The sequence below is a fragment of the Arachis ipaensis genome, chromosome B10, assembly GCF_059453495.1.
Source record: "Arachis ipaensis isolate K30076 ecotype BB chromosome B10, ASM5945349v1, whole genome shotgun sequence".
NCBI lineage: Eukaryota > Viridiplantae > Streptophyta > Magnoliopsida > Fabales > Fabaceae > Arachis > Arachis ipaensis.
In genome coordinates this window covers 24,072,223-24,085,577 of record NC_142435.1, presented here as the reverse complement: position 1 = coordinate 24,085,577, position 13,355 = coordinate 24,072,223, and positions in this window count along the sequence as shown.

Genomic DNA, 13,355 nt, shown 5'->3' with positions numbered 1-13,355 from the left:
TTATGTCATGATCCTGAGGAGATTCTCCTGCAAGTTGGGTTAGCACTTTGCAATTGAAAGCTAGGGTGAGTCCTAGTCAAGTTCAGGTTGGGTTAGAATTTGGACTTATCCCAGATAGGATTGGGTAGATCCTAGGGAGAATTGGTGTTTGTAATCTGTTGAAAAGATAGTAAAATTCCATCATTATTGTGATAGAGACTGGATGTAGGCTATATTGTACTGAGTAGCCAAACCAGAATACATCTGCGTGTCACTCTTTACTCTCTTCTCTGTTACTGGTTCTGCTATATTGAAGACAAAAATAAATTATCTCCTGATTTCTCTACTCAGCTACGTTTTTCCATTACTATTCCTTCAAGAAACTCTATTCTAGCTCCTACCATGTTAGGAGACAAAATCAAAGTCTCTCATGTATTCTCTTAACAGAAAGCAAAGTTACAAGCAAAGTTAAAAGGAGGCCAAGATTTGACCCCCTATTTTCTTAGCCACTGATTACCATCATTTGGTATCAAAGGTTGGTCTCACAGAGATCAAGCTTTGTAGCTTGAGAAAAAGATCCTGATGGCTAGCAACGGTGGTTCAAACCTAGTGGCTTACAATTGACAAAAGGATAGTCCAACAACATACCTTCATTCTTCAATGAAAAAAAACTACAACTACTGGAAAGAAAGAATGAAGATCTTTGTTCAGTCAGTGGACTACAACCTATGGAAGATAATCATGAATGGCCCCTAAATCTCCACTAAAACTGGCGTTGACGGAGTTGTCTCTCCTAAAACTGAAGCCAAATAGAATGAAGATGACAAGAAAAAGGTAGAACTTAATGCCAAGGCTGTCAACATGCTAAGCTGTGTAATCAGCTTTGAGGAATACTGAAAAGTTTTAAGATGCAAAACAGCAAAGAAGATCTGGGATAAGCTCAAAGTCACACGCGAAGGAACTATTCAAGTCAAGCAAACCAAGATCGACATGTTGTATAAAGAATACAAGATGTTCTCTATGAAGGAACGAGAATCCATTGTGACATGTTTGAAAGATTCTCCATCATCATCAACGGCTTAGATGCTATGGGAATTACATACTCTGAATATATGCTACTGAGAAAGGTCCTAAGAAGTCTAACAAAAGAGTGAAAAACTAAGGCTATAGTCATATCTGAGAGCAGTACCATTAGTCAAATGACTTATGATGAGCTGAGAGGAAAACTACCCACTTATGAAATCACTCACTTAAAAAATGACACAAAAAAGAAAGGAGTTGCTCTCAAATCATGTGCTAAGTCATTTGATGATGAATCCAGTAATTGTTGTTCAGATGACGAATTTGTATTTTTTGCTAGAAAACTCAGAAGAATGATGAAACTAAGAGGAAGAAGCAGGGGAAGCGGCTCAAAAGGACCAAAGAAGGACTTAAGCAAGGTCATTTTTCACAACTGTAAGGAAGCGGGATACTACAAATACGATTGTCCAAAATTGAAGAAAGAAGACAAGACCCAAAAAGACAAGAAGAAAGGGCTTATGGTCTTTTGGGAAAATCTGGAGAATGATTCCGATGAAGAAGAAGATTCTGACAACAGCTCTCAAGCCTGCCTCATGGCCGACCACAGCCAATCTGATGAGTTTTGCCTAGCATCCAAGAAGAAGGATGAGATGTGGTACTTGGACAGTGGATGCTCTAGGCATATGACCGAAAAGTCTACTTTCTTCATCAAGCTTGATAAATATGATGGAGGCTTTGTGACTTTCGGTGATAATGGTAAAAGATGAAATTGTGGTCATAGGTAAAGTGGGTAAAAGTTTCTCTTCTTTCATTAATGATGTATTCCCAGTTGATGGATTAAAACACAATCTACTAAGCATTATCCAACTATGTGACTTATGATATTTGGTTATTTTCAAGAAATTGGTATTCTTAGTTGTGTGTGAAAAATCCGGTAAAATTTTGTTTGAAGCTAAAAGATACAACAATGTGTATGGACTTACTTTAGAGGAACTAAAAGAATAAAATGTAGCATGTTTTACTTCTATGGAATCCGAAAAATGGCTATGGCATAAGAATTAGGACATGCAAGCATGTCTCAAATTTCTAAATAAAGAAAAATTTGGTTAAAGGTCTTCCTAACATAAAATTCGACAAAGACATCACTTGTGATGTTTGTCGATTAGGCAAACAAACTAAATCCTCTTTTAAGCCCAAGGATGACATCTCAACCAAAAGGCCATTGAAAATGCTACACATTGATTTTTTGGTTCAACTAGAACTCAAAGCTTAGGAGGCAAGCATTATGGCTTAATAGTGGTTGATGACTATTCTAGATATGGATCGGTTCTTTTCTTGCCTCATAAAAATGATACTTTCATTGCTTTTTTAACTTTATGCAAAAAGATCCAAAATGAAAAGGATTTGAAAATTGTTTGCATAAGAAGTGATCATGGAAAAGAGTTTGAAAATCAAGATTTTAAAACTTTTTATGATGAATTTGGAATCTCTCATAATTTTTCATGTCCTAGAACTCCCCAACAAAATGGAGTTGTTGAAAGGAGAAATAAATGTCTCCAAGAAATGGCTAGGGTAATGCTTTGTGAAAATGAAGTTCCAAAATTCCTTTGGGCAAAGGCTGTAAACACAGCTTATTATATTTTGAATAGAACCATTGATAAACCCCGTTTTCAGGGTTTATCATGTATAGATTTTGAGGGTTTTATCAATGATCTTCCACACTTATTCATACAAAAATGCATGATTTTGTGCTTCTTTCCCAACTCTACTTCATAGATGAAAACATGCTTCTTTTGCATTAGAATTGATATATTATAATCTCCCTCTGTTACCATTCGATGCCATGATCCGTTTGTTAAGTGGTTTCAGAAGTTATAGGGCAAAAATGGCTAAGAGGGATGAAGGAAGCATGCATGAATGGAAGGAGCATGGAAAAAATTAGAGTTTTGGAATTTGGGCATGGGCGCGCACGCGCACCGTATGCGTACGCGTGGATGTGCACCCTCAGAGCCGGCGCGATGGAGCCGAGACGAGAAGCCGGCGCGCTTATATGGCTGGACCATAAATCCTTGGATGTGCGCGCGCACTGTACGCCTGCACATAGGTCGCGAAAAACCCCAGGGACGCGTACGCGTACTGTGCGTGTACGCGCCGATGGGCGCACTTAATTTTTTAAGAAGAAAACGTGACCAACGATTTCAGGTAGTTGCAGGCCCTGTTTTGGGGCAGAATTTTGGAGGAAAAAGCATAAGAAGACCAAGGATTGGGGGGGTTGAGACAATTAGGCATAATTCTAGATATTTTGGGTAGTTAGTTACATTTTGCTTTTAGAAAGAGAAACTCCAACTTCTCTCTCGGATTTTACTCTCTCCTTTACAATTTTCCTTTGATTTCTTGGTGAGATCCATTACTAATTCACTTTTACTTTGATATAAGTTGTAGATCTACTCTTCTTCTACTCTCAATTAGTGTTCTTTTGATTCAATCACTTGGATCTAGATTTGTGACCTTGTTACTTTGAATTTTGCTTAATTAGTTGAGGAGTTTCATTCAATTGCTTGATTGTTGATGATTGCTTGAATTAGATAGCTTTAATTCAATTCTTTTCTCTCAATTTCATCATGTCTTCTATGATTGCCTACCAATTGTTTGAGAAAATGAAAACCCTAGCTATGGAGTAGATTTCTCTTACTTGGCTTAGGGGTTGAGTTATTGGAGACACTTGAGTAGTGGATATCAATTATTGATTAGGAATTGAGAATTGCTAATTGACTTGGAGTACACTAAAGCTAGACTTCCCTAGGGTGAGACTAGGACTTGTAACTTAAGTTAGTTAGTTTCACTTGACTTTCCTCCATTATTAGGGGGTTAACTAAGTGAAGCAATAATCTACTCTTATCACAATTGAAGGAAACTACAATGATGGAACTTCCATTACTCACCCTTGGCCAAGGCCTTTATTCCAATTAATTGTTGTACACCTTTGCTAGTTTGAATTCTTGCGTCAACTCTCAAAATCACAAAAGACTTCCTAATCAATAATGTGCATTCTAAGGCAATTCCTAGGGAGGATGACCCCGGATTAACACTCTCGGTCATAGATTTTAGAATTGTTTGATGCGATATTTGCGTGTCGGTTAGACTATACTCACGATCGGACTCATTGCTAATTTCTATACCGGCATAAGAATTTTCGTCCATCAAAATGGCGCCGTTGCCGGGAAATTGCTTATGTGTGCCATTCTATTGGTTAGTGTGAATATGTTAATATGTTGATACTTACATTTCTCTCTTGATTGTTTGTTTGTTTGATTGTTAGTTAGGACTAATCTTGCTTAAGTACCACTTGATGTCATGAGCTTCTTATCTCCTTCATTGTATGACGCGTTGACGAGCTGCGGAAGTTAGACCAATTAAGAGATTATAATATAATAGAATAGCGTTGCAAGTATAGCTCTTAACCAGCAAAAATATGCCTCATCAATTTAGAAAGGTTGTCACAAAAAAAGTTTAGAATAAAAATACTGGGTGTATGAGTCCCAGGTCGTCTCCCAACGAGTTGCAAGGAAGGATGCTAATTTATTAATTAGGAGTTTCCAAGAGAGTTTGAGAGTTGAATAATGAGCAATTAAATAATTGTGAATTAAAGCAATAAAAACTAAGAATGATTATTAATATTCTAGATAAAAAGCCTTGACTGGGGGAATGATTAATTGAAAGTTCTATCCTTGTTGGGATCTCTTAAGTGTAGTATCAAAAAGGTTGTTGTTTTCACTTAGTTAACCATTACTAAATAAAGGAAAGTCAAGTGATTGAGCTAACTCTTATTCGCAAATCCTAGTTCTCTCCCTTGGGAAGGTCTAGCGTTAGTAAATACAGAACTAGCTAGCAACTTCCAGTTTAATCAGCACTTAAGCCTTCCAACTCAAGTGTCTCTTTTTAATCAACCCCCTTGTCAAGTATGGAATCTACTCCATTGACATGGATATAACACTCACAGAAATATAAGAAGAAGACATAATAATTCAAAATAAAATAGGGGTTAGAAATTAATTAAAAGTAAAAGTAATCCTTTGCCTTAACAATCCATGAAAATAATCCAATTATCACTTTAAACAAGAATTAAGAATATGGAATAAATAAATAAAAGAGTAAGTAAGAAACAAACTAGAATAGTATCTTCAACGGAGGTAATGACTCTTTAGTATCCAAAAAGTGAAAGCAATAAACTAGGAATGTAAAGGGAAACTAGAGGAAGAGTAATTCCCTCTAGATTCAGATCTAGAAACCTAAAAACTATCCTAATGAGAATATGTGATTGTGTATCTCCATCTCCCCTGAGTCTCTGCATGTTCCCTGGCTTTATTCTGTGTTTCTGTGCCAAAATCTGGGTCAAAACGCGGCCCGAAATAGCCCCCAGCGTTTTCTGTTAATTTTGCAGATCGTGCAGGTCACGCGTGCGCGTCATTTGACGTTTTTCCTTGTCACGCGTACGCGTCGTCCATGTGTGCGCGTTATTCGTGCAAACTCCAATCTGCGCGTACGTGTCAGGCACGCGCACACGTCGCCGCAATTTTCTCCATTCTGCGCGCTCGCGTGAGCCATGCGCGTGCATTTGTGTTCGCTGGTCATCTCCTTAGTTTCTTGTGTTCCTTCCATTTTTGCAAGCTTCCTCTCCATTCTCTAAGCCATTTCTGCCCTATAAAGTCTGAAACACTTAACACACGGATCACGGCATCGAATGGTATATAGGAGAATTAAAATATACTAATTAAAGATCTCTAGGAAGCAAGTTTTCGATCATAAAATAATACTAGGAAGGGATTATAAAATCATGCAAATCATATGAATAAGTGGGTAAAGACTTGACAAAAACCACTCAATTAAATACAAGATAAACCATAAAATAGTGGTTTATCAACCTCTCCACACTTAAACATTAGCATGTCCTCATGCTTAGCTTAAGGAGATAAAATAAATGAGTAAGAAAAAGTAAGACTCATGCAATGCAATGCAACCTATGTATATGAATGCAACTATATGCTAAAATGATTTTTGCCTACTTGGTTAAAAATAAATAAGTTCTTCAAGACAAAAGTAACTTAAATTCCACCAATTCAAACTATACAGTAAAAACAAGTAAACTTGTAAGAAGACAGCTCATGAGAGCAGGGAACATAGAATTAAGCATTGAACCCTCACTGATGGTGTATATGCACTCTAGTTACTCTAGTGTATAGGGTAATCACTCTACTCTTCTCTAATCATGTTTTCTAAACCTTGTTCTTCACCTAACCAATCAACAAGTATTTAATGTACTAATGCAAATATCATGAGGTCTTTTTAAAGTTGTAATGGGGCCAAGGTAAAGGTGAGGGTATATATATGGCTAAGTGAGCTATAAATTGAATCTTTGATTAACCTAAGCTCTTACCTATACATACACTCTATACTTTTCTTAAATCATGCCTAGCTACCCAAAATTTTCCCACTTTTGTATTACATACTCATGCATCAACTTTTCTCTTAACTTGTATCACATATGCATTGATTTTTATTGAACTTAACTTTGGGGTAATTTTGTCCCCTTATTCATTTATCTAATTACTTATTTATTTGAATATTTTTGGGATTTTTTTGAGGCATAAAAATAAACATAACATTGCCAATGCACATGGATTTTTAATTTTTCTAGTTTCACATGAGTAAGTACCTAAATTCCCAATATTTTATCATGACACATTCCCTTATTAACCCATGTTCCCACAATTTTCCCACACTTAATTGACACACAATTTCTATCTTAAGCTAACCAAAGATTCAATTTGGGGTATTACTTATTTTTCCGCTTAAGGCTAGTAATGTGGTAAAATATAGAACAAAGGGGATTTAAAAGGCTCAAAGTGGCTAACAAAGGTAAATGGAAGGGTAGGCTATTTGGGATAAGTGAGTTAATAAAATAATGGCCTCAATCATGTGCATGCATATAACACATTAAATATTAGACATATAGGATGGAACAAAATATAGATTACAATCATAGAGAAGTAAACACACAATAATAAAATTTTTATGGTTAAATAATGTAACCATGTAATTAAGCTCAAATCTCACAGGTTGTATGTTCCATCTTTTAACTATGTTCTAAATACAACTTCCAAACAAGTTTAACACCAAAGTTTTGATTTAAATTAGTAAAATTTTTAAAAAATAGGGTCTTATAAAGAAACTTATTATTTTTTAACCAATTAGAACATCCATGTAAATAACCTATTACTATGCAATTTTATCCTATCCTAACAAAAGAAAAATAAATAATTTATTGGTGTTAAGAAAAAGCATTTACCTCCGAAAGTTAGGTACTGACCGACCTCTCCACACTTAAAGCTTGGCACCGTCCTCGGTGCCATCAGTCAGGAACAAAGGGGGGCTGGTAGCAGCATCTCCACAATCGGGACCGTCATGGCTCCCTATGCTGGTAAATGAAGTGGAGTCCAGGGTGTCTGGGTTTTCTTCAGGTGGGTGGTTACCAACAAGCAGCTCCTTGAGGTATGTAAATCGGCGCTTGTTACGGCGCTCCCTTTGCTTTCCTTTTCGGTCAAGCCTGTCTAGCTTCTCAATTATCTGATGGAGCAGTTGGTTTGTTGAAGGTGCTTGTGATGTGGAAGCAGAAGGAATATCTTCGGCCGGTTCTGCAGGCCGGCTAGTAGTGGCTGCTGGAGGTCTGATGTATTTTCCGTTAGGGACAATTTGATCATCTCGTGGAATCATGGCCTTGGTGTCCCCAGCTCTGTAGGAGACTCCGGCTGCTGAGACTAGATCTGAAACCAAGGCGGAAAAAGGTAGGTTATCCGAAATCTGTATGTTTCCCATAGCATGCCGAATGTGTCTTGGTAAATTGAGGTGCTGGTTTGTAAGGATACACCAGAGTAGAACATCCATGTCTGCAGTGAAGGAGGACTCGTGAGTGCTCGAAAAGACGTAATGGGACATGATCTGTGCCCATACTCGAGCCTCCAAGGTGAGTGCAGAAGCCAATATGCTCTTAGGTCGAGATCGATGGTATCCATAGATCCATCTGCTGCCAGGTTGTGCTATAACTCTGAGAACGGCGTCCCAGTCAATTTGATATTTCTGGCGCTTGAATGAGGATTTTTGAAATGCATCCAATCCTTCTGGTGCAGGGGAAAGATCTAGAGCTCTTTGAATGGCCTCTTCAGTTATGGGAACTTGCTTCTGACGGACATAGATAGACGGCATGGTTGGCATGTGAAAATTGGAGTAGAATTCAACTACCCATGAGAGGTTAACCTGCCGTGGCTGTCTCCGTAGGAATTCCCATTGTCTTTGCTCAATGCGGGGCTCAACAAATTCAATAATGTGGGTCGGAAGAATGAGAAGGTGCTCATTGTTATAATTCTTCTTGGCCAGGATGGGGAACATCTGCTCACAGTAGCTGTTAGTGAACCGCGCAGTGTCCTTTGCTGGAAAAGCTTTCTCTTTTTCATCGACCTTGATGATCCTCTTGATTCGCTTTGTTGAGGGCTTTACTGTTGTTGAAGATGGCTCTGCCACTAGTGCTCTTTTTGTTCCTTTCCTTGCTGGTTGTTTGGGAGTAGCTTTCTCTTTACCTTTCTTGGTGGCCATCCTGAAAATGGAAAAAAGTAAGTAACTTTTAAAAGTAAGGGTTAGAGCAAGGAAGAGGATGGTACAAGTGATAATCAATGCACGGTAAAGAAGGATGTCATTAACACATGGTCGCGAATCCATGTGAAAAGTTCATCAATGGAAATATAGCAAGTGCATGTGATGGCAAGTAGATGCAAGATGTTTATTGGCATGCCGACAAAGGCATGAGTAGCATAGATCAAGCATTAAATATCCAAGTTTGATTATCAACTCTTTCAAACTAACAATCTGTTTGTATTGACAATTATATTTAATCAATAAAATATAAAAGGGGTTTTGTGAAAAATAACAGGCATTTAGAGTAGTAGAATAGAATAATTTAAAATAATGTGGAATGCCATACGGACTTTTTCACAAACACATAGCATGCATGATAACGATGTTATGGAAAGTATTAAATTGAACATGAAAACAACCCTTTAAGAACTAATATTAATTGTCAAATAATTCCTTAATATACTCACAAGCAAAATATAGAAGAAAACAATCATCCAATTAAATTTCTAACACCAATTAAAGGAATAAAAAGAAAAAGAAAGAAAAAGAAAATATAGATAATGGAAGTAAAAAGAAAAAGAAATAGAAGAAAAAGAACATAAATAATAATAATAATAATGGAAAAGTAAAAAGGAAAGAAAAGAAAAGAACCTTGATAATGGATGTGAAAAAGAAGGGAGAAAGGTAAAAGAATAAGAAGGAATAAAGAAGGGAGAAGGGAGAAGAGAGAAATAAGAAGGGAAAAGAAAAGATTTGGATTTGGAGAAGAAAAGATAAGATATCTGGCGCTGATTTGGATAAATTGTGCGTTGCATGTGACGCGGACGCGTGGGTCACGCGTTCGCATGCTTAGCGCTATATTCCAGTGACGCGGACACGTGGGTCATGCGTTCGCGTGAAATGAATTGTGCTATTGGCGCGAGAGTAGCCTCGCGTTCGCGCAACTTTCTGTTTCGTTCGCATATTGCCAAATTTTTGGGTGACGCGTGCGCGTGGGTGACGCGCACGCGTGGGTGACGCGCACGCGTGAATGGCTTCTTTTTGAAAATGACGCGGATGCATGGGGTACGCGTTCGCGTGGTGGGGCTTGTGCTTCCAGCACCATTCCATCCCCACTCCATCATAACTCTCTACCATATACCCATTTACGTCGAGTTCGTAGGGTCACGCGTGCGAGTGGGTGACGCGCTCGCGTGGAAGGCTATTTTGCAATTTGACGCGGATGCGTTAGGGACGCGTACGCGTGAGCGTGTTTTGTGCCTTAGGCACGCCTTCAGCCACGCTCCCGCGCAACTCTACTTCTTTTCTTCTTGTTGCGAAAGCACCTATGACGCGGACGCGTCAGCGACGCTTGCGCGTCGCGTGCCCCCCCTTTTTTTTTATATATGCAGAATGCAAATGCAAATGCAACTATATGCAGAGGTTATGAGAAGAGTCATTAAAATAGAATAAAGTAAAATAAAACTAAGACTGAAACGGAACGATCATACCATGGTGGATTGTCTCCCACCTATCACTTTGCTTTTACGTCCTTAAGTTGGACGTTCTTCAGGATCATTCTGCTTCTGTTGGTGGGTCTTCCAAGAGGAAACCTCTAGCTCTTTGTGATCCTTAATCTTTTCTCCATGATAAAGCTTTAGGAGATGTCCATTGACCTTCATGAATTTGGAGCTAGAAGGATGACGCAGGTGAAAAACTCCGTATGGCTCTGCCTTTTCTACTCTGTAGGGACCTTCCCATCTTGATCTCAGTTTACCTGGCATAAGCCTCAGTCTGGAGTTATAAAGAAGAAATAACTCCCCTGGTCTGAATTCTCTCCTTTTTTATGTGCTTGTCATGGACAGCCTTCATCTTCTCTTTGTATCGCCTGGAGTTGTCATATGCTTCTAGGTGAATGTTTTCTAATTCTGCTAGTTGCAGCTTTCTTTCAGCACCAGCTTCTTCAAAATTCATGTTGCATTCCCTTATAGCCCAGAAAGCCTTGTGTTCCACCTCTACTGGAAGGTGGCAAGCCTTTCCGTATACTAAGCGGAAGGGGCTCATCCCAATGGGTGTCTTGTACGCTGTTCTATATGCCCAGAGTGCATCTTGTAGCCTGGCACTCCAGTCCTTCCTATGAGGCTTTACTATCTTCTCCAGAATACATTTAATTTCTCTATTAGATATTTCTGCTTGTCCATTGGTCTGGGGGTGATAAGCTATTGCTACTTTATGAACAATCCCATGCTTTTTCAGTAATCCTGTTAGTCTCCTGTTACAAAAGTGAGTGCTTTGATCACTCACAATGGCTCGTGGTGATCCAAAGCGACAGATAATATGGTTTCTAACAAAGAAGACAACAGTGTTAGCATCATCAGTACGAGTAGAAATTGCTTCCACCCATTTAGAGACATAATCTATAGCTAACAGTATATAAAGGTAACCATTAGAGTTTGGAAATGGACCCATGAAGTCAATTCCCCAAACATAAAAAATTTCACAAAAAAGCATAATCTGTTGAGGTATCTCATCCCTCTTGGATATATTACCAAACCTTTGGTATGGGGAACAAGATTTACAAAATTCAGCAGCGTCTTTAAAACGAGTAGGCCACCAGAATCCACAGTCTAAGATTTTTCTAGCTGTTCTTTGAGGGCCAAAATGTCCTCCACTCTCAGAAGAGTGGCAGGCTTCTAAAATGGACTGGAATTCTGTTTGGGGCATACATCTTATAATTACCTGGTCACCACCACACCTCCATAAGTATGGGTCATCCCATATATAATATTTAGACTCGCTTTTCAGCTTGTCCCTTTGATGCTTAGTAAAATTTGGAGGGAAAGTGTAGCTAACTAGATAATTAGCTACAGGTGCATACTAAAGAACTACTTCGGATACTGCTTGCAAACTATCAAATGGGAAAGTATCATTGATAGGAGTGGAGTCATCCTTAATGTGCTCAAGGCGACTCAAGTGGTCTGCCACTAAATTCTGGTTACTACTCATATTCTTAATTTCTAAATCAAATTCTTGTAGCAACAGTATTGGTACGCGGAATCGTGATTACACTTTAATTATGTAAAATTCATTGCTCTTTCTTTCCCTGGAAATGGTGCTAAAAACATGATGCCAAGACCATGGTTCACAACTCCGTGTAACTAACCAGCAAGTGCACTGGGTCGTCCAAGTAATACCTTACGTGAGTAAGGGTCGAATCCCACGGAGATTGTCGGTATGAAGCAAGCTATGGTCACCTTGCAAATCTCAGTTAGGCAGATATAAATTGATAATGGTGTTTTCGAATAATAAATAATAGAATAGGGATAGAGGTACTTATGTAAATCATTGGTAGGAATTTCAGATAAGCGAATGGAGATGCTTTTCGTTCCTCTGAACCTCTGCTTTCCTGCTATCTTCATCCAATCAGCCTTACTCCTTTCCATGGCTGGCTTTATGTGATACATCACCATTGTCAACGGCTACTTTCGGTCATCTCTCGGAAAAATGATCCAATGCCCTGTCACGGCACGGCTAATCGTCTGGAGGCATCACCCTTGTCAATGGCTTCATCTTATCCTCTCAGTGAAAATGATCAACGCACCATGTCACGGCACGACTATTCATCTGTCGGTTCTCGATCATGCTGGAATAGGATTTACTATCCTTTTGCGTCTGTCACTAACGCCCTGCAATCGTGAGTTTGGAGCTCGTCACAGTCATTCATTCATCGAATCCTACTCGGAATACCACAGACAAGGTTTAGACTTTCCGGATTCTCTTGAATGCCGCCATCATTCTAGCTTGCGCCACGAAGATTCTGATTAAGAGATCTAAGAGATACTCATTCAATCTAATGTAGAACGGAAGTGGTTGTCAGGCATGCGTTCATAGGGAATGATGATGATTGTCACGTTCATCACATTCAGGTTGAAGAGCGAATGAATATCTTAGAAGGGAAATAAGATGAATTGAATAGAAAACAGTAGTACTTTGCATTAATCTTTGAGGAACAGCAGAGCTCCACACCTTAATTTATGGAGTGTAGAAACTCTACCGTTAAAATTACATAAGTGAAAGGTCCAGGCATGGCCGAGATGGCCATCCCCCAAAACGTGATCAATAGATCAAAAGATAATCCAAAGATGTCAAATACAATAGTGAAATGTCCTATTTATAATAAACTAGCTACTAGGGTTTACAAGAGTAAGTAATTGATGCATAAATCCACTTCCGGGGCCCACTTGGTGTGTGCTTGGGCTGAGCTTTGAGTGTTGCACGTGTAGAGGTCCTTCTTGGAGTTGAACGCCAGCTTTTGTGCCAGTTTGGGCGTTCAACTCTGGTTTTGGATCCTTTTCTGGCGCTGGACGCCAGATTTGGGCAGAAAGCTGGCATTGAACGCCAGTTTACGTCGTCTATTCTTGGCCAAAGTATGGACTATTATATATTGCTGGAAAGCCCTAGATGTCTACCTTCCAACGAAATTGGAAGCATGCCATTTCGAGTTCTGTAGCTCAAGAAAATCCACTTTGAGTGCAGGGAGGTCAGAATCCAACAGCATCAGCAGTCCTTCTTCAACCTTTGAATCTGATTTATGCTCAAGTCCCTCAATTTCAGCCAGAAAATACCTGAAATCACAGAAAAACACACAAACTCATAGTAAAGTCCAGAAATGTGAATTTAACATAAAAACT